Here is a 27,969-nt window from a genome sequence, read left to right on the forward strand (position 1 = left end):
AATGAAGACTATGAAAAGATATTCAGAGGTAGAATAAGAATGTCAAAAATACTTGAGAATAGATAAGTACTCTTATGAGTACAATATACTTCTTTGGATGCCAACTAATCAAAGTTTAGACGTAGTTAGAGTTTAAAAAAAAATCTCAGTAGTATAAATTTAAATTAAAATCGTTCTGATTCTTGTTCCCCTTAGGAAACGTTTAACTTTGAGAATGTTTTAGTTAGGATTTCATTGCTGTGAAGAGACACACTGACCATGGTAAGCTTTATAAAGGACAACATTTCACTGGGACTGGCTAAAAGTTTCACACGTTTAATCCATTATCGTTATGGTGGGAAGCATGGCAGTGCAGTACCAGACAGATACGTAGCTGGAGGAGCTAAGAGTTCTACCTCTTTTTCCAAAGGCAACTAGGAGAAGACTGACTTCCAGGACACTACAAGGAAAGTCTCAAGGTCCGCTCTCATAGAGCCACACATCCTCCAACATGTCCTCACCTATTCCAACAGGGCCACATCTCCTAATAATGGTACTTTCTGGGACAAGCGTATTCAAACCACCACAGAGAAAATATCATGAAGAAACTTTAAATAGTAATGTTTTCTATTAAAATACTTGTTATTTATAAGAAACTCTCAGTATTAATAGATAAATAATTTAGAGCTGATAGTGATCAGTGATTTATCAGTTTACAGGGAGGGAAATAAATCTTTATTATACATAAATTATAATATGATAATATTTGACTTGCTTTCTTCTTGCTCTAACAATTCTTGATGAACAGAAATTTAGGGAAATACATACTTATTTGGTTTTATGGTTTCATGAATACACAGGCAATCATGACTGGAAGAAAACAGACCTGGAGCCTAAGTCAGATTGTTCATACTGCTTGAGGAGTCAGGAGGCAGTCAATGAACAGAAAGTGGGTCAGGAATGAAACATAAAGGTCTGCCCTCAATGACTTATGTCTAAGAAATATTGTGCCTCTGTAAAATTTTACTGTATTCAAAGTATCATTTTGTATGATAAACATGAGCAACCTCTTCAAATCCAATAAAAAAACAAGCAAAAATTTTAATATTAACAGCTTTTTTTGTTGATATATCGGATTCAATGTAGTAGATGTTGATGCATTCCAGGGAAATGTTATTAATGGTTAGGAACACATGTAGAGATGATTAGGATATGTTTGCAATCCTTGATAGCATGAGGCAGCAAGACTTTAACCAAATTTCTTCCCTGGATAGACTGAGATAGAGACGAGCCTCTTCTTCCCCATCTAGAAAAAATGAAACAGAGCAAGATAACATGACAAAGGTAGGTTTGTTCCAGTGAAATTGATGTATTGATGCCTTGAGTTCAATCTCTAGCAGCAGAGTCTTTCTCTCTCTCTCTCTCTCTCTCTCTCTCTCTCTCTCTCACACACACACACACACACACACACACACACACACACACACACACTCACACAGATCCAAAGGTATCAAAAAGCAATGACTATTTCTACATGACAAAGTTTTTGGCTAGCATTCAGAATCACTGGGTTCTGTCCTGACCATCATCATTACTAAGTCAGTAAAGAACTGCATATTGTGTATCTATCACTGTGTACCTATTATACACTTGATAAATAAAAGAAGATGGACTCACAGAGTGTGGTGTTTGTCTGTTCAATGCTACTCAGATTTACCTTAGACAATTCAAAGAAGAACTTGCATTCTCATTATAATTCCCAGCATATTTTTTAATATTTATTCAAATGTATGACTCAAAATAAATAGCAAGTATTTAATAATGAAACATAGTAAAAATAATCCACATAGAAATCTACTCAGGCTTAGTAAGAACATGAACAAAGGTACAAAATAAATATAAAAATTTTACCACAATATATACCAAAAATGAAGCTAAATTTCTGAATTATTACCTGATTTTACAAGCGCACATTAAACACCGCAAATGTTAGGAGTAGATATCAAGAGAGGACAGTGAAACTTATATAGTATTAATAGAGGAGAAATCAAAGACTAGAAAACATAGATGTGTAGCTTTTTTATTCTTGTAAGTAAAATTATCCAAACACACAGAGGACATATGTTATGCTATAATCTCACATGAAGAATAAAAAAAAATGATGAACTTCACAAAAGTACAAAATGGAAGCCTGGCTTCAGCGCTTAGAAGGAGAGATGGCAAAGATGTTTGCCATGAACTTAGTCTTACAGTATAAGGGACCGTGTAGTGTTCTTATGGTATGAGATGAATTTATTAAATTGAAGATCTGAGGGGTTTTTCTAATGTTGTGTATCACTTTTTTTCTGTTCCAAATGACTGCTTAAATGAAACTGATCTTCACGAAAATGCCATGCTTCTGTGAAACGTGCATTTGTAATTTGTAAAGCCCATCAAATTTTATTGTCATGCCCCCCTCCCTTTGGCTACCTTATTTCTTGTTTCCATTTTTTTTCTTTTTTTAAAATTTATTCTTTAATCATTTTTCAGTCCAGACTTTATCCACCTCCTGGCCCCACCCTCTGACTTTTCCACATCCCATATCTCCTACCCCAGTCTCCATGAGGACATCCCCAGCCACTTACACCCATCCCACCAGGCCTCCTTCCTCACTGAGGCCCCACGTCTCTTGAGGGTTAGGTTCATCTTTTCTGATTGAGTCCAGACCTGGGAGTCCTCTGCTGTATATGTGTCGAAGGCATCATATCATCCGGTGTATGCTGCTTGGTTGGGGGCTCGGTGTCTGAGAGATCCTGGGGTCCAGGTTAATTGAGACTGCTGATCCTTCTACAGGGTCGCCCTCCTCCTTAGCGTCTTCCATCTTTTCCCTAATTCAACCACAGGGATCACAAGTTTTTGTCCATTAGTTGGGTGCAAATATCTGCATCTGACTAACAGCTGCTTGTTCGGCCTTTCAGAGGCCAGTCATGTTAGCTCCCTTTTTGCGTGCACTCCATAGCCTCAGTAATAGTGTCAGGTCTTGGCGCCTCCCCTTGAACTGGATCCCATTTTGGGGCTGTCACTAGACTTCCGTTTCCTCAGTGTCTTCTACATTTTTGTCTTTGCAGTTCTTTCAGAACTGAGGTCCCTTTGAGTCTTGACCTCCCAGGTCTCTAATCCCTAAAGTAAGAGCAGCTAATAATTCTGCCAGTTTTTCCAATATTTTATGGTATGAACATTTTAGAAAGTTTACCAGCACACTACTGATACTTTCTGTTAACTTTATATACATATAAATGTTGAAGAAAATAAGCCTCATCATGCAGTATAATTGAAAGTACTAAACAAAATCAAGACCATTCTTTAAATGTATTTTAGATCTTCCTCATTAATCACTTGTTTTTCAGATGTAAATGATCTAAGAAACATTTGACTGATTGCTGTGTTCAAAACTGTCAATATTATTCTTACCCACCTCTTCTGAAAGCAAAGCCAGAGATTAAGACTTATTGTGTGTGGTTATTTTTAAAATGATGCTGGGAACAGGAGTAGGTATGTAGTCAGAATGAAAAAGGACGTGACTGAATGCAACAGCAAAGATGTCCTGAAAAGTCTGCCATTGTAGGTTGTGTAAACTATGAGATAATTAAAAGATGACGTCCAGAAGTATGTTGCTTAAAGATCACTGGATGGTCTATAAACTCACTTGACCTTCAAGTTCCACTGTGAGTACTCTGAAAACCAGTAGAACATCACCTTTGAAAACAGAAGAATGAGGGAAAGGGAAAAAGTTCAGTGGTAAAACTATGTTATGGAATGTACCAATAGCTGTTTCTTCTCTAGCACTTAAGAAATTAATCAACTATAAAAATTACATACAGTTTATAACATACAATTATTATAAAGTAAAGAATTTAAATGATAGTGATTATATTTTCTGTTTCAGTAATTATATTTACTCTTGGTAGTTATATGATCCTTTTGGTTGCTGATGATTAAAACCACAAATTTGTGGGTTAAAACAATGCATCATCTTACTATTCTACAGAGAAGAAAAATTGATCTATGCTATACTGTGTTACTCTCAGTACATTAGAGGAGAGTCTAGCCTACTGGGCAATAACAGGAAAATCTGAATATTTGGCTTTCTTAGTTTCTGTTTTGTGCTTATTTGCCTACGGTATCAAATATACTGCTCACTTTTCAATATGGCTAGTAGAGTTTCTTGTTTCTGACTTTGATCTGGTTTCATTCTTTGAAATGAATCTGTTAAGGACATACTAATTGTTTATATGATCTAAAATGATCAGCTCTTAAAATATTATGCACATGTGAAGGTTATTTTTATGAATTTAGGTTATACATACATGCATACATACATACACACATACATACGGACAGCAAGAGAAAAGAGGTTATGAATTTGCAAAGGAATAAGGAATGGGAGAGTAAGTGGAAGGCTTAAAGAGAGGAAAGAGATAGATGAAGTGGAATAATCATATTATAATCTCAAAAAGTAAAAATAAAAAATGTAAATAAGTAGAAACAAATCAAATCTCACATGTGTTTTCCACATACTCGTAGATTTGAGGCTATCTCTGGAATATGGCCAACTTACAATGTGTAAAAGCCTTAAAGTAAGCTGATTCTCCATCCTAAGTAGCTTTTAATTATCAATAACATCTCATCTGTGTGTGGGAGAGGGTTTCATGACAACCCCTATCCTCCAGGCCGGGAATTATTTCTGGGTTAAGATAACACAAATCTTTGAGTTCTATTACAACCAATTTGATTTCACATATGCAAGTGTTGCTTCAGAATAGCACTATTTTTGTAGTACTTCATTGCCTGTGACTTCTAGTAACTTTCTGTCTCTTTATAATGGGACATTTTCCTTGAGTCTTAAAGGGGGCTTGATATAGACCCATTTTAGACCCATTTGCCTATCAGAATTTCTCTATTCAGCAATTATATCCTAAACTGACAATGTTCAATAATACTTTGGATTCATAACGTCTTCAACTGTAAAAAGAAGACTAAACATGCACACACGAACATACATACACACACAACACAACACACACACACACACACACACAGAGAGAGAGAGAGAGAGAGAGAGAGAGAGATAAACACATTGCATTTCTTAAGAAAATAGCTTCTCCTTTCACTGAAATTGATTATTTATATTTGGGTAAGGACATAATTACTACAAAACTCAAGAATCAGAGCTAGAACAGGCTCATTTTGTATACTAGCCCCCAAATGAACTTGGAAACCTTTAAAGTCAGTGTGATGTAACTCCATGAGTGATGGAGCTTATAGGAGATGATTAAGTCATGAAAATACGGCTGGATAAATGGGCTTTATGAGAATGGATTGCAAAGAGATCCTCCTAGTGTTTCTAAAATGTTAGAGTGTGAGGCATTGAGTGCTGTATAATAGCTAAGAGACACATAGTCACACGGAATTAATCTGGCAGTGCCTTCATCTGGCTCTTGAATATGCCGATTTATAACTACCGTGCACCATATTTGCTAGTAGTATATTAAAGGATACAGTGAGTACTTAACTGAAGTGGTAGAACAGAGCATGTTATTTTTGTTCCTTTGAAAGTCTAGTTTTATGCTGTGACCAACCACTGTGATGCTGCCTTCACCGTTATGTATTTAATAATTAATGCATTTTGTCTTTATTAAAATAGCGTTTAATACAGTTGGAAAGTGTTTAGGATAAAATTTTCAAGGTAGCTGGTCTCCAAATATGGGCAAGTTGGAACTGTGGTCTATTTTGTTGATAGTCAGTGGGACACTGGTTTTAAGGGTCTTCATTTGGGATGTGGTCAAGGCAGCAAGCACTGGACAACAATCCCAATCATGTTTGTAATGTACTTGGATGTTAGCACCATGGCGGTTAGTCCCACAGGTATTAGTGCTATAAGCACGAGTGCTATGACTGTTAGTCCTTGTTATGGCTGTTATCGCTAAGAGTATCAGTATCATGACTAGCAGTACCCTGGCCGTAAGTGCTATCACGGTTAGGACTATGTCGACCTACTTCCATTGCGAATGCTAAATCTGTTTGTACGAGAGTATGTGCACGTAGCTTCTGGGAAGGTGACCCAGTTATTGGTAAATAAAGATGCCGACAGCTAATACGTGGTCAGGGTAGGTAGAGGTAGGACTTAAGGATTCCTGGGCTTGAGACTCTGAAGGGAAGGAAGAGAGAGATCTGCCATGTGGGGAGAGTGTGGAGGAGAGGAGACACTCCTTGCTTGAGAAGAGGGCGGGAAAGAAAGGCATGATGGCTTCCATGTGAAGGAGCAAGTAGAGTGGGACTCAGAGCACAACCCACTTGGGCAACCCTCTGGGTCCAGAGGAGTGAAAATATAACACAGAATTAGTAAGTAATAACTCAGGATTAACTGCGTGAGGGTTAGACAGTGGCCTAGAAATTGAGCTATTTGAGGGATAATTATATATAAAGGCTGTGTGTGTCTTTCATTCAGGAACACAGAGCATTGATGCGGGTATCGAACCTGCCCCAGGAATTTCATATTTTTTCCACAACTATGGCTATTAATACAATGGCTGTTAGTACCATAGCCGTCTTTATTATGACTGATAGTCCTATGACCCTTAGTACTGTGTCTGTGTGTGCATGTGGCTCTCTCTCTCTCTCTCTCTCTCTCTCTCTCTCTCTCTCTCTGTGTGTGTGTGTGTGTGTATGTGTGTGTGTGTGTGTGTGTGTGTGTGTGTGTGTGTGTGTGTGTGTATGTGCCTATTTTATGATGAAACTTTATTATCAGAAGCAAATTGCAGAGGAAAGGATTTGCTTGGTTTACCCTTCCCCATCTTGGTCCTTCACTGCAGGAAGTCAGGACAAGACTCAAACATGCCTGGGATCCAGGAGGCAGGAGATGATGCAGAGGCCATGGAGGGGTGCTGCTTTTTGGCTTGCTCATTATGGCTTGATCAGTCTGCTTTTTTTGCAGACCTACTCACCATCAGGGGCAACTCTATTCACAACAGACTGGGTCCGTTTACATCAATCACTAATTAAGAAAATACCCACAGTCCAATTTTGTGGAGAGCTCCTTTCCCTTTAAAGACTAGAGATTGTGGGTTGGGGATTTAGCTCAGTGGTAGAGCACTTGCCTAGCAAGTGCAAGGCCCTGGGTTCAGTCCCCAGCTCCGGGGGAAAAAAACAAAACAAAACAAAACAAAAAAAAAAGACTAGAGAGAGATTGTATAAAATTGGCAAAAAACTAGACAACGCATGTGGCCCTTTCTCATTTTAAGACACAAACACATCGCTTGCTGCACACTTTCTTTTCCTGTTTATACCAAAGATCACATATTAATACTGACATCACAATATAATATTTCTTACAAACTTAAAAAGCCTCACAGTATTGCAAGCCTTACAAAAAGGAAAAGAAAAGAATTAAAATTACAGATAAGCATTAGGCAATTTATGTGACTATATAATTTGTATGATGAAAATCAGAGAATCTCTAATATTGTCATTCTGAATATTGAGGCTGGAAGTCTGGATGTTTAGGGAGAGGATGACGGATATGAATTACACGCTTTCATCATGGAACCTGAGGCAAACCTAGTTCATAAACACTGGAATGTAGACCCATGAAAAGTAATACAGGATTATTTATGCAGATAAAGCTTAGTATTTTTCATTCCAAAATTTCACTGGGAGAAGTCTGATGAACCTATCCTACTACCTATTGAGAGGGAAAATATCTAATATTTTGTCAGGAAACCTTAAATCCTTACATTAATGCAGTTCCTCACAGACTAATAACAATGGCTCTTCTTTTATCCAAGTCTCATATTCAGAAGCAAAAAGTGACAAAATTTGTGAAATTTCTGAATATTTATAGTCATACCTCCTAAATGTATCTGGAAAATTTTGCAGTTAAAGGTAGCAATACTTACAACCTAAAATAAATTATTTTTGCAAGTGAATATTCACCTATGACTTGGAACTTGATAATTTAGTAAAGGACGCTCATAATTAAAATTCTGAGTTCACAAGGATGGGCCTTGAACAACAATGGCAGAGATCACCTATGGCATAAACTAAGGTTCTTACTATAGATTTACAAAGATATTCAGAGCAACATGACTTGGAAAAAAAAACAGCTATATCAGAGGGGCCATTTTCATTAATACTTTACAGAAATTTGTTTATTAAAATCATGCTCCAGCTGCCTATGTACCAGAGGATGGCCTTGTGGGCACCAATAAGAGGAGAAGCCCTTGGTTCTGCCAAGGCTGGACACCCCAGTGCAGAAGAACTTCAGGGGGGCAGGAAAGGGGGATGGTTGGGAGGAAACACCTTTATAGAAGTAGGGGAAGGGGATGGGAGAGGGGGCTTATGGTCTGGAAACCGGGAACGAGAATAACATTAGAAATGTAAATAAAAATATCCAATTTAAAAAAAAAAAGAATCACCTCTGGGAACCTATGGGTGATAATCTCAATATTATGGTAATAATGCTTCTTCATCTTTGGTGATGATGAAATTATCCGGCAAATGTTGCTGAACACTAAGCACAATGATATATTTTTAGCTTGATTTGGAGTTGATCATGGCAAAACAAAGCATCTTATAATCTGAGGTTGAGGAAAAATCATTGTCCTATGAATTGATATTCTACTTGGACCCTGGGAAGTTAACCAAATATGTGATTCATATGTGTAATTTACTATGAGCGTATAATATATTTCCTCTTTATTGTTTATATTTTTTATTTATATATTCCCTTTCCCAGTTTCCTGGACATACGCCCCCTATCCCATCCCCTTCCCCTCCCTTCTTTTATTAGGGTGTTGCCCTCTGCATCCACACCCCCCTGCTACGCTCCCCCCGACATTCCCCTATACTGGGGGTCCAACCTTGGCAGGACCAAAGGCGTCTCCTTCCCTTGGTGAACAGCAAGGCCATCCTTTGCTACATACGTAGCTGGAGCCATGGGTCAATCCATGTATAAACTTTGGGTAGTGGTTTAGTACCTGAGAGCTCTGGTTGGTTGGCATTGTTGTTCTTATGGAGCTGTAAACCCCTTCAGCTATAATTCCTCCAATGGGGGTCCTGTTCTCAGTTCAATGGCTTTCTGTTAGCATTCGCCTCTGTATTTGATATGTTTTGGCTGTGTCTCTCAGAAGACATCTATATCCGGCTCCTGTTAGCATGCACGTCTTAGCTTCATCCATCTTATTCTTATCTAGTCTGGAGATATATATATATATATATATATATATATATATATATATATATATATATATATATATATGTGTGTGTGTGTGTGTGTGTGTGTGTGTTTGTGTGTGTATGTATATATATATGTATGTATATATGTATATATGTATATGTATTATGAGTATATATATGTATACATATATATATATGCCACATGTGTGGCAGGCTTTGAATGGCTATTCCTTTAGTCTGTGCTCTAAGCTTCGCCTCCCTATCTCCTCTTATGGATATTTTTGTTCTTCTTTTAAAGAAGGAGTGAAACATCCACATTTTGTCATCCTTCTTGAGTTTCATGTGGTCTGTGCATCTTAGGTAATTTGAGCATTTGGACCAATGTCTACTTATCAATGAATACATACCATGTGTGCTTTTCTGTGATTTGGTTACCTCATTCAGGATGATATTTTCTAGTTCAATCCATTTGTCTATAAATATCATGAAGTCATTGTTTTTGATAGCTGAGTAGTACTCCATTGTGTAGATGTACCATATTTTCTGTTTCCATTCCTCTGTTGAAGGGCATCTGGGTTCTTTCCAGCTTCTGGCTATTATAAATAAGACTGTTATGAACATAGTGGAGCACGTGTCTTTGTTCTATGTTGGGGCATCTTTTGGGTATATGCCTAGGAGAGGTATAGCTGGGTCCTCAGGTAGTGCACTGTCCAATTTTTTTGAGGAACCTCTACACTGATTTCCAGAGTGGTTGTACCAGCTTTCAATCCCACCAACAATGGAGGAGTGTTCCTCTTTTTCCAAATCCTTGTCAGCATCTTTTGTCACCTGAGTTTTTGTTCTTAGCCATTTTGACTGGTGTGAGGTGGGATCTCAGGATTGTTTTGATTTTCATTTCCCTGATGACTAAGGATGTTGAATATTTCTTTAGGTACTTCTCAACCATTCTATTATTCCTCAGCTGATAATTCTTTTTAACTCTGTACCCAGTCTTTTGTTCTTTTTGATCAAATGTTTCTCAGAAAACTGTTTTAAATCAAGCTATGTTACAACTTTAAGAACTTACTGCAAATAACTGGATAGAAGTATAGACTTACCATCTAATGGTATCAATTAAAGTCCCTGATCAAGTAGTTTGGATAACTTTATGTTGAAATAAATTCTGTAGACATAAACTTACTTATTTAATATATACAAAATTTTATAACTATTTACTTTGAAACTCTTAGAATGTCTTAGATTTATGAATAGCTGTGATGTGTTTATATGTATACATTAGGCTTAAATATCTTTTAATTGTTTATAAGTTCAAAAAAGTAGATCCAGGCCAAATTATATTTTATATTTTGCTTTGATATTTTTAAAATGTTAAATATTTTATAAAATTTATTTGACCATGGTGATTGTAGTTCCAGAGCAACACATGAGTGCATCATATGATATAAAATATCTTGGAGTAACTTATAAGTCTGCCAAATTATTTCATGTAAATCCAGATACACTCATCTTGAAAAAAGTGAAAATGGAGAATGGTTTCAACACTTTACCAGAGGACACAACTTTCTTCACAACCCATAGAATCACAGTGCATAAAATCACAGATATTAGATATAGCATAATGGATTCAGGGGACTGATAAATCTTGTTAGGAAGGAAAATTGTTAAAGGCCAGCTCGTACACCACAAAATTAATCAGAGGATTGCCAATTATAGAGCCAGCAACTGGGTCCTGCTAATAACAGCCAACAGTGAATAACAGGGGTTTTTATAGATATTAAACAACAGAGGCTAGTGCTTATGGAAGCCAGCCATAGGAAAAGAAACATACACAAAACACACACACACACACACACACACACACACACACACACACACACACATACACACAGAGTAAATGAAGCAAAGAAGGCTCCAACGACTTCTCACATACATATGCATAATACGCACATACAGAAAGACAGACAAACATATTGGATGGATGGAATAGAGCTCCAACGAGAAGACTTCAACCACAGTACAGACATACATATATGCATATATATACACACATATAGGGGTTGGGGATTTAGCTCAATGGTAGAGCGCTTGCCTAGCAAGCACAAGGCCCTGAGTTCGATCCCCAGCTCCAGGAAAAAAAAAGAATTGCACACATACATATACATTATATGCAAATATAAACATATACACTATATATATGCACATAAATATTTTAGTCAATGGAACAAAATTCAATGAACTGTCTTCAATTAACTTCATATATGTAAATATATACATATACAGGTAAATGTATATATATATACACACATATATATGAACACACACACACACACATTTGTTGCCTGTAGCAAACTCCAGTGAGTTGACTCTAACATAACACATATATCTCAGCAAATCTTAAAAGCATTGTAGAAATTATAATTTAATTACATTCTATACTTTCTTTTAGAGAATGACTATAAAAACAATACTTTCTCCAATATGATTAATTTTTAATTGGATATTTTATTTATTTACAATTCAAATATTATCCCCTTTCCCAGTTTCCCCTCTGCAAACTCCCTATCCCGTCCTCCCCTAATCTGCTTCTATGAGGGTACACCCTACCCACCCACTCACTCCTGCCTCACCGCCTTAGCATTCTTCTACACTGGAGCATCAAGCCTTTACAGGAACAATGGCCTCCCCTCCCATTGATGCTAGATAAGGCCCCTTCAGCTCTTTTAGTGCTTTCTCTAATTCTTCCATTGGGGTCTCTGTTTCCATGTCCAATGGTTGGCTTTGAGCATCCACATCTGTTTCGCTCAGGATCTGGCAGAATCTCTCAGGAGACAGGTGTATAAGGCAAGCACTTCTTGGCATCAGCAATAGTGTCTGGCTTTGGTGTCTGTATGTGGAATAGATCCCCAGGTGCGGCAGTCTCTGGATGGCCTTTCCTTCAGTCTCTGCTCTATTCTTTGTCCCTATATTTCCTTTAGACAGGAGCAGTTATAGGTTAACTTTAGAGATGGGTGGGTCAAGCAGGGGTGTGTGTGGGGAGTGGGGGATTGTGGGCATGCCTATCCTCGGGATATAGGGTCTCAACATGTCCTACCTCTCCTTTGTGGGGTATTTCACCTAATATCATCCCCCGTGGGGTACTGGGAGGCTCTTGCTTTCCTGGAATCTGGACCTTTCTGGTTTCTACCTCCAGTTTCCCATTTCCCTTTGCTACACACCTCTGTTCAATTTTCTGACCTTCTTTATATCTCCCCCATCTTCTACCATACCTGATTCTGCCCCTCATTTCTCCTTCCCCTCCCCTCTTCCTCCCAATCCCTCCCACGCTCTACTTCCCTTGATCATTTTGTTTCCCCTTCTAAGTAGGACTGAAACATCCACTTCTTGGTCTTCCTTCCTCTTGAGCTTCCTATGGTCCATGGATTGTATTGTGGGTACTCCAAGCTCTTTGCCTAATAGGTAAATTTCATGCATTTTTTTTTGTCTGAGGTACCTCACTCAGGACGATATTTTCTAGATCCATCCATTTGCCTGCAAACTTCATGAAGTCATTGTTTTAATAGATGAGTAATATTGGAATACGATGTATAAATGTACTATGTGTAAATGTACCACATTTTCTGTATCCATTCCTCTGTTAAGGGGCATCTGGTTTGTTTTCAGTTTTTGACTATCATAAATAGGGCTGCTATGATCATTGTGGAACATATGTCATTAATTTTTTTAAATTTTTTTAAAATTACATAATACATATAAAGAAAAAATTATTTTCCAGAACCCACGTATATTTGTAAGTAAGTAACATGTTTAGATTAACAAAGTGTGAGCAAACAAACTAATTATTTTAGCGCAGTTCTCTGACTGGCAGGCAGCAATTTGTGGTTACAAAGAAAGAATCAATTATTTCATTATTTGTTTTAAAAATAAATCTTATAAAAACCTTACAAGAATCACAAATCTAAAACTTGTATATGAAAAGCAATCAGTCATTTCTACTTTAAATCTGCAGAATGCATAGCTATTCATCACCAATTTTTATTAAATCATTTCAAGAATCTGAGGGCAAAAATGGGTACAGAAATCAATCATGCCCAGTCCAGCCTCATTGAGAGTCACACCAGCCAATGCTAGTTAGACTGCAATTGTTCTTTTTCCATGACCTTTAAAATCCCTAGCTTACCCATAAGAAGTGTGTTTTTCTGATCTTCAATTTTTTCCCTATGATTTTCTACCTCAGAGCCACTAACAAAAACTTATTAACTTAACTTCAATAACAATTTATTTTTCCAAATTCTTTCTGAGGGTGGTGGTCATTGCTAACAATCTGTATTTCTAAGTTCTATCCTAGGGTGGCGATAGAATTGAAAATCTCCTCCAGCAGCAACACAGAGCAAAACTCCACAACAGTCTGAAGGCCTTAAGACTGTCCTTGGGTCCTTGAGGCTGTGCCTCTCTGAGACACATTCATGGTGGTTGTGCTAACTGGTGGACTGTGTTTTAAAGCTGTTTCTTGTTTTTCCTGCATGGCCCTTGAGAGAAGATATAATAGATAATAGATTATAGATAGATAATGAGGATTATGTGGGTCAAATAGGTAGGGGGGAATGTAGCAAGGAATAAAGAGAAGAATATGGTGAAAGACAGCTAAAATTCAGTCCCATTTGAAGGGTACTATAGGATCTAAAAGAGTAGAACCTTACTAAATTATATACATTTGTGTAGGCAATCTAAATGAAATAACCAGATAATAAGGGATAGTCTCTTGTCCTTGAATGAAGCCTCCGGTACCAGCATTGGGTAATGTTTACTAAACCAATGAAGCTGTATACCTCCAAAAATGGATGGCAAATCCCCATGGCTGATGAGAATACCTACACAACTCAGAACAAGGTGAAGTTAAGCTATGCCTAGATAGAGTCCTCATTCCTATATTCTAATATCTATGGTTCAAAATGGTACTCTGTTTGCTACCCAAAAAGGCACATAACGCCAATCTGTCCATAGACCCTTTGATCTATGGTGGTTTTCTCTCTGCAAAATATCCTCAGGCAATACTGACTCCAAACCTGGGATAATGGCTTGCTCATTGTATGAGATGGAACTGATAACCAACTCTTCTTGAGTTACCAAGATCAGAAGCGCAGATTAGATAGTCCAGGACCTATGGTAAAGTCATACTTTTTTTTAAATGGTAAACTGAATGTTAAAATGACTCCTAATGGCATTCTGCTAGACTCATATAGATAAGTGCCTTTTTTAGTCATCATCAAAGAAACTACTTTCTGTAGCACATAGGAACAATTATTGAGAATGACAACCAGACATCAAGCAGAGTTAAAAAGACTTAGAGGGGTTGGGGATTTAGCTCAGTGGTAGAGCGCTTACCTAGGAAGCGCAAGGCCCTGGGTTCGGTCCCCAGCTCCGAAAAAAAAAAAGAACAAAAAAAATAAATAAATAAAAAGACTTAGAATAGTCATCCTTCTAAGGGAGTCTGAGTAGGGGAACAGACTAGTCTCAAGTGGGCAAGATGCCTAGCAAGGGATGGCTAACAGGAAATGAACTCAGGAATTTTGAGAGGTTTCTTATTTCATGATGCCATTGCTGGGTTCTCTGTAAAATTGTGTCTTACTTTTTAAACATTATTCTACTTTATTTACAAATTTTTCTTCTTTATTTTTACTTAGGTTCTTTGTGTATTTATTATATTTTCTATACTTAAATCAAACTACAAATGCTGTTACTTAACATTTATTACTGTTAATATTGGAAAATAGAAAACCATGATTCAAGCAAAAAGTTTTCATCAAGATCCATATTGAAAAAAAGTTTCCTATAAACTGTAAGGATTTTATTGTTTTGTGTGCTACCACCAATTAATGGAAAATAACTAAAAATCGATATTTATTTATTACATTATTTGTATTGTTCAAGATTCAGGTAGATTCACCTAAGTTAACAAATACTCAAGTTCAAGATATTGACTGTGGTGGTCTGTGTGATGAGTATTCATCAAAATTATTTCAACCATTTTATTGTAATAGAAATATCTGTATTTTCTTTACCTATTTTCTGCATAATGTAAGTTGTTTCCTACTAGATTGCTCAAAGTCTCTATTGACTCTTTCATGGCTCAGCTAGAAATGATCACCTAAGCTCTTCTTTCTCCTTCATTTCTATGAATGTCCTTATCTGATGACAGTCAGTGAAAGATCCCTTAGTTTAAGGAGACTCTCTAATCATTATCAAATCTGCCTGTATAATCATCCTAAAACAATATCTGTTTTACTATAGAACACAAAATAATAACGAGGACAATTTTGCATTATTTTGTTGGTAAGCCCTGGATACTGGGTTGGACAAATAAAGGGGAGGAGTAGGCATTTTTGTGTGCTGTATAGCACACTGTGATTTTAGACCACAGTCAGTTTGCTATACCCACCTTGCAATGATATATATATATATATATATATATACATATATATATATATATGTGTGTGTGTGTGTGTGTGTGTGTGTGTGTGTGTGTGTGTGTGTAATTTCAGAATCTGCAACTGCAACTTTGTTTCTCTTGATGAGTATCGTATTCTATGGAAATCACTCTCGTCTTTTTTCAAAGATGACTTGAACTCATATATAGTCTCAAAATGTGACTTACACAAAAGAGCCAGTCAATGTCTATTCTTTTCATATTTAACATTGAATGGCTTCTCACCAATCAGACCTACTATAGGACAGGACAGACTTTGTAACTTAATCATGCTTCACCTGATTTCTTTGTTCAGTGCTATTATAGTACAAGGAAGCATTCATGAGTCCCCACAAACCAATAAGGAGCCAACCCAATGCAATTGCATAAGGTGTATATTTAAACATTCAGGTTTGAGCTTGACTCACTGCTGACCTATAGGATGGTTTCATTAGAGAAAAGCCCCAAACGCTCATTGGGACAAGGTTTTATAGGAAATGACAAGTGAAGGGTGAGTGTCCCTAGCCTGGTATGCATCTAACTGGGCGGTTAATGGGATCTTTAATATAAATACCTGCTGTTGGTAGTCAAACCATAAATTTAATTCTGCTTTTCTCCTGATTGGTGGTGTTGGTCCGGGGCATGCTTATAGCCTGGAGGTGTAGATCTGTTGGGGAATATCTTGGAGAATGATGCTCGATACAGGTCTTATTGTGGATAACCTGAAACCTGGTGACAAATACCAGCCTAGTAGTTTGCTTGAGTTCAAACTTAGGTCAAATTCCCTAAGATGAAGTATGAACCCCAAAGAATTGGTCTCTCACTATTCCTGTTCTCATCCTGTGTGTTTTGGATACATTCTTGAAATATTAGAACACAAACTAACGAGCACATAGATGTTGGCTCAAGGAAATACTTTGAGGAAATCAAATTAAATGAAAATGTAAATCTGCATTAGATATAGGACAGTACATATAGGGTTTTGTTTGCTTGTTTCCAAAATCCTGAATATTATATATGTACAACCATGAAAAATAAGTAATTCCAAATGCTGCTGAATATAAATATTATTGAAAGAAAACAAAACAGATCTTATAAATACCATTAGTTTAGTAAATTATTCCTGCTGTTCTTGGTGAAGAGCTGAGAAAGCAATGTCTTCTTCATGGTTTAGTACAGACTTGTATTTCAGACTTGAACTGCAGCAAAGAGTACATTATGTAGAAGCTAAGCCTGTACTTCAGGTAAATTTGGTGTCTGCTAAATTGCGCTATGGCTTCTTACTCTCTTTAACTATTAATCAAAAACAAAAGCCCTGGAAACTACATATTGACATTTATAAGAAATGTATTCATATATCTGAAATATAAATCAATATAAACTGACATTTTCACCATAAAGTTCAGACTTTAATAATGAAGGTCATATATCACTAAAAATTTTCCAAATTTGGTGTAACATTATAATATAAACAGTAAAATAATGTCCATCTATATATTCTCATATTCCATAATGCAGTAGTCAGGATGGACTTAAACATCTTTTCTTTAAGGGGTTCATAAGACCAAAATGACAAATCATACATAATAAGCTTTTCTGTGGAACTCTGGGAAAACATAAATTCCAAAGCTACCTAAGTTTTTGTCAAATTTCAAGTACTGAGATGTACTACTAAGATCCTTATATCATTATTACTGTCTACCAAGGACTATATTTATCTTCTAATGTATCTAAAGACACAACATAGATAAAAAAGCACATACACCACGCATGCAGAGATACAACCTGACACATAAACACACACACTCACACACACACACTACATATATGCATACACAGACACATACAAACGAACATACACAGACACACACACACAGAATGCCCCTCCCCTGCCACACAGACATACCACAATTGAAGAAAAAGTTACCTTGACAGATGATAACAAACATGGGAGGGAATTAAGGAAGAACAGCAATGGCTAAATTATGTAAATATATCGATAACTCAGTTGTTTAAAATGAAAAAAATATTTCACGTTTATTATTTAATTTTAATCTCTATCAGTCATCTATATAGTCATTTATTATTTTCTGTTCATGTGTGTCTCTTGAAGGTGTAGATAGCCTAGACTAAACTGACGGGCTCAAATTTCTACTTTTTGTTGGGGCGTGACTTTAGAGATTTCAATCAAACATTGGGTAAATTCACTTTGGTGACCTGAAGTCAGTCTACTTGTTATAACAATAGAAACTTGTAGAAGAGATTGCTTTTCTGTTACTCTGGGGAGAAAAAAGGGAGAGACATTTATGAAGGAGCCGCACCCATATATAACCACACATTACATTTTCCCAGTGCAATGAGATCTAATTCTGGACCAATGAGGAAGTAAGCACCTTCAGGACTCATACCCTGTTCAGTACCATTGGTCACTGCTGGCTATTTTTATAACACAGAAGCCCAGTGGATGGCATTCCTTTTCAAAATCACAGTCTGTCTCCTCAGAGACATGTGTATGTAAGAAGGCTATAAATCTCCTTTTCAAACTCATCCATAAACGCCATACTTTATAAATTTCATCCAAACTACAGCATTCCATATTCTAAAACATATGTTATTTATCATTTATAAATCTCATGTTCTAGAGTAGTATCATCCTTTAATACATAAAGATTTTTCATGTAAAATGTTTCACAATTACTAGTGTTCACTAGGATTTATGAGGCGGTTTGAAAATCTTTAATATAATTTTATAACGATGATCATATTTTAAAATAAGTACAGTGTGTTCATTCTTTACATATTCATTTTGTTCTATTCACTGTATAATAGCCTGCTGAGTCATATGAATAAATCTCAAAATTATTATTTTATTCCTTTTACAAATATTCAGGATAATTTTAACAGCATACTGAAAATGGATATTTATATGTCGTGTCATTATAAAGTTCAGACTAAAATTCTGGAGTAAAATCTATATTTGTTCCTCTAATGTTATTGATAACAAGGTCATAATGTAAATCATGACAGTACCATGATAATATGGTCAGTTTATGGGTGTTTGCATGATCAGAAGGTTGTGATTTCTATTCTTAAAATAACATTTTATGAACAAATATAAAATTACTTTTTAAAATCAATGTTAATAGGATCTGATTAAAATTTCAATTCCTTAAGGACAGAATTTAATAATAATAGGTTTATTGATTTTAGCTGTATTTCAGTAACAAAAATACTTAGGTAATTTTAGAAAAAATTAAATTAGCTGTTAAGTAAGTGATAATGAAACTATAATCTTCAGACCCAGAAAGGTTAGGTAAAGAGTGGGGATTTAATGGGGGGGAGCAAGATCTCCCTAGGAAGAAAAAAAGAGAACAGACATCAAAGATGGACTGGATGCAGGTGGAGACAGGAAAGGAAGGGTTAATTGGAAGGGAAGTGATTGAGAAGAGAGGGTGCAGCTGAGTCAGGTGCACTTGGGAGTGTTGTGGAAGCCTAGTGCAGTGGAATCACCTTGGAATCTATGACCGTGACTGCAGAGTTAGATGTTTCAAAACCTATTTTACTAAGGGTTCTTAAACACTTCAACTTACCAAATAGCCCATCAAGCAAAGGTAGAGGAGAAACATGTTTAATGGGACAAGGGGTATATAAATGTGTGTAGAAGTAATTCTTTGGGGTGGTTGTCAGGATATGGCAATCCAGTCCACATTAGCAGTAGCAACAGTTTAGTCTCATCAACAGACACCAAACACAAATCAGCAGCAATGACTCTAACCAAAAAAAAAAAAAAGGCAGAAGGTAGCAGAAGTGGCAAAAAGCAGCCTGAATACCATGAGAAGTTCTTGGGTGAGTTCCTTTCTTTGAAGTCATGACAAGTGAATATTAGTGAACACCAACAAGGAGTTGCAAGGCATACCAATGCAATGGAAACTTTGTCTTTTGTGTTCTACTTACACTCTTCACAAACATCCAGTGACCTCTCACTGCCTTAGCAAAAGATCCTCTCACCTGTCTGCTTCAGGAAAACAACCTCTCATTAGATAGCCTGGAGAAAAATATTACATGACACAACTGAGTCTCACTAGGTGACCTTAGTGAGGACTTTTAATAATGGAGGATATGGAGTCTCAGGTGCCCATTTTTTGTATCCAGGCAAGCAGTCTAGGAGGATAGTCTAGTTAAGCCTCCTGAAATTAGGAAAGACGTTCAGTGGAGGAATTGGGGCATCAACCCAGCCACAACTCCTTACACACATGATTTCTCTTGCCTAAAAGATATTTAGGGATAAAAGATGGAGCAAAATCTGAGGGTAAGGCCAAAATATGACGGGCATAACTTGAGAACTATTCCATGGCAGGGAGACCACCCCTGACACCATACTCCTCTATACCTGCAGACAGAATCCTAAGCTCTCATCAGAAAAGAAGCTTTACCTAGCAACTGAAGGACACTGATGCAGAGACTCATGCCCAAACATTAAGAGGGTTTAGGTAATCTTGTGGAATAGGTGGAGGAAGAATTGAAGGAAAGAGTGTAAAGAACACTTTAGGAAACCCAGAGAAGCAACTAACCTTTCCACATAGAGGCTGATAGAGACTAAACTGCCAACTAGGTTGCATGCATGGGATGGTCTAGGCTCTCCTCTTCACATTTCAAACAGTTGTGCAGTTGGATCTTCATGTGGAACTTCTAAAGTTAGAGCATGGGCTGTTGTTGGCTAGATTGCCTGTCATTGGATCACTTTCCTGTAACTTGGCTGTCTTATTAACCTCAATAGATGTGCCTAGTCTTACTGCAATAGGATATCTAAGGCTGGTTCATATCCATGGGTAGTCTCCCCTTTTCTGTGGAGAAGGAGAAAAAAGGTAGATGGTAGTAAAGGAGATGATAGGAAGGTTCTGGAGGGAGGAGAGAGGGGAAGATGTGGTCTGGATATAAATAAATTTCATATTAATAACAGCAATGACAAAAAAGAAAATAATTGAATTATTTGAATTGAAATATTGAATATTGAATTGGATTATTTGGAGGTGTTATAGAATAACTCATAACAGATTCACATTATTTTCTTTGACAAAATCATAAAAAGCAAAATGCTTTAATATTGATATTATTTTTATTTTTATTTTTTATTTTTATATTAAATGCACAGAATATACCAATATAATATGTTTATTTTTATATATCTTTTAAATTACTGAATTTTAAGGGTTCAAATATTTAAAACACATCAAGAAATTATTTATTGAATTGTTTGTACCAAGTGGATGGCATCTAATAAATATTCCATATCGCCAACATTTCTCATCTGAAATTCTACTGCTAAAGGCAATGGAGTAAGGCAACTGAGGAAAAAATACAAACTATCTTTAAGCAGAAGTTAAATCACAATAGTTAGTATAAGCCTCATACAGAAATAAAATTATTTAAAATATATGCAGTTGATCAGAAAATTGTACTGTTGTAAAAATAAGGCTTTTACACACCTTCATTTTCCTGGATTAATAAAAGTAGCATGTTAAAATAAAAATATCAACTTTTGGGGGTTGGAGCAGATATTTTGTTTATTTGTTCACACAACCCTCAAGTCATATCCTACCACTGAGAAAAGTCACTGTGAGAACTAAAGGCAAAAATCTGAAGGCAGAAACTAAAGCAGAAGCCACGAGGAACACTGCTTACTGGCTTGCTCCTGCTGTATGGGTCAGACTGCTTTCTTATGCATCCCAAGACCAATATTCCAGGGAGACATCACTGACAATGGCCCACAAACATCAATTGTTAATCAAGAATACACGCTCCCCTCTCAGGCTACCTGCATTATGGAGGCATTTTCTCAATGGCGGTTTCCTTTTGTGAAATAAGTCTGTTATTTCAAAATAACAGAACTAGAATAGTTAGGGATTTTTTTTTTCTCGTCACAGGGTTTGTCCTTTGAGTTTTCCTCATCTCATACGTCCTCCCCCTTCTCCAAAAAAGTCCCCAGCCAACCACACCCCCACCCCACCAGACCTCCTTATTCTCTGGGACCTCAAGTCTCTAGAGGGTTAGGTGCATTTTCTCTCACTGAAGCCAGACCAGACCAAGCAGTCCTCTGCTGTCCAGAGCCTCATATCAGCTGGTGTATGCTGTCTGTTTGGTGACTCAGTGTTTGAGAGATCTTGGGCGTCCAGGTCAATTGAAACTACTGGTCTTCCTAGGGTTTCCCCCCTCTTCAACTTTTCCCTAAATCAACCACAGGCATCCCTGGCTTCTGTCCCTTGGTTGGGTGCTAGTATCTCTATCTGACTCTTTCAGCTGCTTGTTGGACTGGTCCTAAGGGCAGCCATGCTAGACTCCTGTCTGTAAGCACATTTAGCATCAATAATAGTGTCAGGTCTTGAAGCTACCCCTTGAAATGGATCTTAAATTGGGCCATCATTGGATCTCCTTTTCCCTCAGGCTCTTCTCCAATTTTTGTCCCTGCAGTTCTTTCAGGCAAGACCAATTCTGGGTCAGAGTTTATGACTGTGGGATGGCAACCCCATTTCGCAACTTGGTGCCCTGTCTTTCTACTGGAGGTGGATTTTACAAGTTCCTCTCCCCTCTGTAGGGCATTTCAGCTAAGATCCCTCCATTTGAGTCCTGAGAGTCTCCCACCTTCCCCGTTTCTTTTACATTCTACAGAGACCCCTACCTCCTACTTCCCAAGGTTGACTGTTTCTATTCTTTTTGCTGTTCCCCCAATACCTAATCATGTTCCCGCTTACCCTCCGTCTCTTCTCACATCCAGACTTTTTGAATTTCCTTGTAACATCTTGAGAAAATGCAACAGTGTCACACTTATATTAGCATTTCCTTTTTTACATGTTATATACATTTTCTTTCTTTTTCTATTGAGTATTTACCTTATATCCCAATTGAAGCTTCCCTGAATTCCTCTCCTCCCAGTCCCTCCCTCTTACTTTTCCCCCATGAACCTCTCCTCCCTTTCTCCTCAGAAAAGTGGAAACCACCCAAGGATATCAACCAGCCTTGGCATAAAAGTTGAAGTAAAACCAGGAGCATCTTCTACTGAGGCTAGACACAGCAACCCAATTGAGGAAAAGTGATAAAAAAAAACACTTAAAATGGTTTTCCAAGGTGTTTTCTGTACTCTCTGGGAGTCACATATAACTCTAATTTATTTGACAATCCCATAAAAAGAAGGGATAATTATCTTGATGTCTAAAATTATCAAATCCTTTAAAAAACGTATTCGAATGTACTATTCATTGTAATATAAAGTTTTTTTGTTCACATCACATTGATTAATGCTAGCATATTTTTTATTTTATCTTTTTAATTTTTATATTAATTTTTATTTATTTACATTCAGGTCTCCCCATCAGGAATGCCCCACACCATCTCTCTCTCTTTTGCTCCAAGAGGATGCTCACCCCCACCACCACCATTCCTGCCTCACCCTTCTAGTATCCCCCTTTCCTCGGGCATCAAGCCTTCAAAGGACCAAATGTTCCAATTAAAAAATGGGGTACAGAGCTAAACAAAGATTTCTCAACTGAGGAATCTTGAATGGCTGAGAAGCACCTAAAGGGATGTTCAGCATCCTTACTTATCGAGGAAATACAAATCAAAGCAAACCTGCTGGCAAGGATGAGGAGAAAGATGAACACTCCTCCATTGTTGGTGAGACTGCAAGCAGTACAGCCACTCAGGAAAGCAGTCTGGTGGTTCCTCAGAAAATGGAAATAGTTCTACCTGAAGACCCAGCTATACCACTCCTCAGCTTATACCCAAAAGATGTTCCAACATATCACAAGGACACATGATCCACTATGTTTATAGCAGCCTTGTTTATGATAGCCAGAGCTGGAAACAGCGTAGATATCCCTCAGTGGAATAATGAATTCAGAGAATTTAGTACATTTAAAAATCTTAGCTTAAAAACTATTACTTTCTTTCTTTCTTTCTTTCTTTCTTTCTTTCTTTCTTTCTTTCTTTCTTTCTTTCTTTCTTTCTTTCTTTCTTCCTTTTTTTTTTTCCAGAGCTGAGGACCTAACCCAGGGCCTTGTGCCTTCTAGGCAATGCTCAACCACTGAGCTAAATCCCCGACACCAAACTATTACTTTTTTTTTCTTTTTTCTTTTTTTTTTATTAACCTGAATATTTCTTATATACATTTCGAGTGTTACTCCCTTTCCCGGTTTCCGGGCAAACATCCCCCTCCCCCCTCCCCTTCCGTATGGGTGTTCCCTCCCAACCCTCCCCCCATTGCCGCCCTCCCCCCACAGTCTAGTTCACTGGGGGTTCAGTCTTAGCAGGACCCAGGGCTTCCCCTTCCACTGGTGATCTTACTAGGATATTCATTGCTACCTATGAGGTCAGAGTCCAGGGTCAGTCCATGCATAGACTTTAGGTAGTGGCTTAGTCCCTGGAAGCTCTGGTTGCTTGGCATTGTTGTACATATGGGGTCTCGAGCCCCTTCAAGCTCTTCCAGTTCTTTCTCTGATTCCTTCAACGGGGGTCCTATTCTAGTTCAGTGGTTTGCTGCTGGCATTCGCCTCTGTATTTGCTGTATTCTGGCTGTGTCTCTCAGGAGCGATCTACATCCGGCTCCTGTCGGTCTGCACTTCTTTCCTTCATCCATCTTGTCTAATTGGGTGGCTGTATATGTATGGGCCACATGTGGGGCAGGCTCTGAATGGGTGTTCCTTCAGTCTGTTTTAATCGTTGCCTCTCCCTTCCCTGCCAAGGGTATTCTTTTTCCTCATTTAAAGAAGGAGTGAAGCATTCACATTTTGATAATCCGTCTTGAGATTCATTTGTTCTAGGCATCTAGGGTAATTCAAGCATTTGGGCTAATAGCCACTTATCAATGAGTGCATACCATGTATGTCTTTCTGTGATTGGGTTAGCTCACTCAGGATGATATTTTCCAGTTCCAACCATTTGCCTACGAATTTCATAAACTCGTTGTTTTTGATAGCTGAGTAATATTCCATTGTGTAGATGTACCACATTTTCTGTATCCATTCCTCTGTTGAAGGGCATCTGGGTTCTTTCCAGTTTCTGGCTATTATAAATAAGGCTGTGATGAACATAGTGGAGCACGTGTCTCTTGTATATGTTGAGGCATCTTTTGGGTATATGCCCAAGAGAGGTATAGCTGGATCCTCAGGCAGTTCAATGTCCAATTTTCTGAGGAACCTCCAGACTGATTTCCAGAATGGTTTTACCAGTCTGCAATCCCACCAACAATGGAGGAGTGTTCCTCTTTCTCCACATCCTTGCCAGCATCTGCTGTCACCTGAGTTTTTGATCTTAGCCATTCTCACTGGTGTGAGGTGAAATCTCAGGGTTGTTTTGATTTGCATTTCCCTTATGACTAAAGATGTTGAACATTTCTTTAGGTGTTTCTCAGCCATTCGGCATTCCTCAGCCGTGAATTCTTTGTTTAGCTCTGAACCCCATTTTTTAATAGGGTTATTTGTTTCCCTGAGGTCTAACTTCTTGAGTTCTTTGTATATTTTGGATATAAGGCCTCTATCTGTTGTAGGATTGGTAAAGATCTTTTCCCAATCTGTTGGTTGCCGTTTTGTCCTAACCACAGTATCCTTTGCCTTACAGAAGCTTTGCAGTTTTATGAGATCCCATTTGTCGATTCTTGATCTTAGAGCGTAAGCCATTGGTCTTTTGTTCAGGAAATTTTTTCCAGTGCCCATGTGTTCCAGATGCTTCCCTAGTTTTTCTTCTATTACTTTGAGTGTGTCTGGTTTGATGTGGAGGTCCTTAATCCACTTGGACTTAAGCTTTGTACAGGGTGATAAGCCTGGATTGATCTGCATTCTTCTACATGTTGCCCTCCAGTTGAACCAGCACCATTTGCTAAATATGCTATCTTTTTTCCATTGGATGGTTTTGGCTCCTTTGTCAAAAGTCAAGTGACCATAGGTGTGTGCGTTCATTTCTGGGTCTTCAATTCTATTCCATTGGTCTATCTGTCTGTCTCTGTACCAATACCATGCAGTTTTTAATCACTATTGCTCTGTAATACTGCTTGAGTTCAGGGATAGTGATTCCCCCTGAAGTCCTTTTATTGTTGAGGATAGCTTTAGCTATCCTGGGTTTTTTGTTATTCCAGATGAATTTGCAAATTGTTCTGTCTAACACTTTGAAGAATTGGATTGGTATTTTGATGGGGATTGCATTGAATCTGTAGATTGCTTTTGGTAAAATGGCCATTTTTACTATATTAAACCTGCCAATCCATGAGCATGGGAGATCTTTCCATCTTCTGAGGTCTTCTTCAATTTCTTTCCTCAGTGTCTTGAAGTTCTTATTGTACAGATCTTTTACTTGCTTGGTTAAAGTCACACCAAGGTACTTTATATTATTTGGGTCTATTATGAAGGGTGTCGTTTCCCTAATTTCTTTCTCGGCTTGTTTCTCTTTTGTATAGAGGAAGGCTACTGATTTATTTGAGTTAATTTTATACCCAGCCACTTTGCTGAAGTTGTTTATCAGCTTATTAGTTCTCTGGTGGAACTTTTGGAATCACTTAAATATACTTCATATCATGTGCAAATAGTGATATTTTGACCTCTTCTTTTCTGATCTGTATCCCCTTGACCTCCTTTTGTTGTCTGATTGCTCTGGCTAGAACTTCAAGAACTATATTGAATGAGTAGGGAGAGAGTGGGCAGCCTTGTCTAGTCCCTGATTTTAGTGGGATTGCTTCAAGTTTCTCTCCATTTAGTTTAATGTTAGCAACTGGTTTGCTGTATATGGCTTTTACTATGTTTAGGCATGGGCCTTGAATTCCTATTTTTTCCAGGACTTTTATCACGAAGGGGTGTTGAATTTTGTCAAATGCTTTCTCAGCATCTAATGAAATGATCATGTGGTTTTGTTCTTTCAGTTTGTTTATATAATGGATCACATTGATGGTTTTCCGTATATTAAACCATCCCTGCATGCCTGGGATGAAGCCTACTTGATCATGGTGGATGATTGTTTTGATGTGCTCTTGAATTCGGTTTGCCAGAATTTTATTGAGTATTTTTGTGTCGATATTCATAAGGGAAATTGGTCTGAAGTTCTCTTTCTTTGTTGAGTCTTTGTGTGGTTTAGGTATAAGAGTAATTGTGGCTTTGTAGAAGGTATTCGGAAGTGATCCATCTGTTTCAATTTTGTGGAATAATTTGGATAATATTAGTATGAGGTCTTCTATGAAGGTTTGATAGAATTCTGCACTAAACCCGTCTGGACCTTGGCTCTTTTTGGTTGGGAGACCTTTAATGACTGCTTCTATTTCCTTAGGAGTTATGGGGTTGTTTAACTGGTTTATCTGTTCCTGATTTAACTTCGGTACTGGTATCTGTCTAGGAAATTGTCCATTTCCTGTAGATTTTCAAGTTTTGTTGAATATAGGTTTTTATAGTAAGATCTGATTTTTTTTTGAATTTCCTCGGAATCTGTAGTTATGTCTCCCTTTTCATTTCTGATTTTGTTAATTTGGATGCACTCTCTGTGTCCTCTCGTTAGTCTGGCTAAGGGTTTATTTATCTTGTTGATTTTCTCAAAGAACCAACTTTTGATTCTGTTGATTCTTTCTATGGTCCTTTTTGTTTCTACTTGGTTGATTTCAGCTCTGAGTTTGATTATTTCCTGCCTTCTACTCCTCCTGGGTGTATTTGCTTCTTTTTGTTCTAGAGCTTTTAGGTGTGCTGTCAAGCTGCTGACATATGCTCTTTCCTGTTTCTTTCTGCAGGCACTCAGCGCTATGAGTTTTCCTCTTAGCACAGCTTTCATTGTGTCCCATATGTTTGGGTATGTTGTACCTTCATTTTCATTAAATTCTAAAAAGTTTTTAATTTCTTTCTTTATTTCTTCCTTGACCAGGTTATCATTTAGTAGAGCATTGTTAAATTTCCACGTATATGTGGGCATTCTTCCCTTATTGTTATTGAAGACCAGTTTTAGGCCGTGGTGGTCCGATAGCACACATGGGATTATTTCTATCTTTCTATACCTGTTGAGGCCCGTTTTTTGACCAAGTATATGGTCAGTTTTGGAGAAAGTACCATGAGGAGCTGAGAAGAAGGTATATCCTTTTGCTTTAGGATAGAATGTTCTATAAATATCCGTTTTGTCCATTTGGCTCATGACTTCTCTTAGTCTGTCGACATCACTGTTTAATTTCTGTTTCCATGATCTGTCCATTGATGAGAGTGGGGTGTTGAAATCTCCCACTATTATTGTGTGAGGTGCAATGTGTGTTTTGAGCTTTAGTAAGGTTTCTTTTACGTATGTAGGTGCCCTTGTATTTGGGG

At 37.5% G+C, this 27,969-nt stretch overlaps 1 long non-coding RNA gene across 1 annotated transcript in view; it reads right to left on the reverse strand.

The window, feature by feature from the left end:
• Positions 1-1,055: 1,055 nt before the first annotated feature.
• Positions 1,056-27,969, reverse strand: part of LOC134482010 (uncharacterized) — a 56,072-nt gene continuing 29,158 nt past the window's right edge. Inside the window, exon 3 of the long non-coding RNA XR_015639150.1 lies at positions 1,056-1,285. This is a non-coding gene — a long non-coding RNA (uncharacterized LOC134482010). The remainder of the gene's footprint in view (positions 1,286-27,969) is intronic.

Source organism: Rattus norvegicus, chromosome 15, assembly GCF_021556685.1.
Source record: "Rattus norvegicus strain SHRSP/BbbUtx chromosome 15, alternate assembly SHRSP_T2T, whole genome shotgun sequence".
NCBI lineage: Eukaryota > Metazoa > Chordata > Mammalia > Rodentia > Muridae > Rattus > Rattus norvegicus.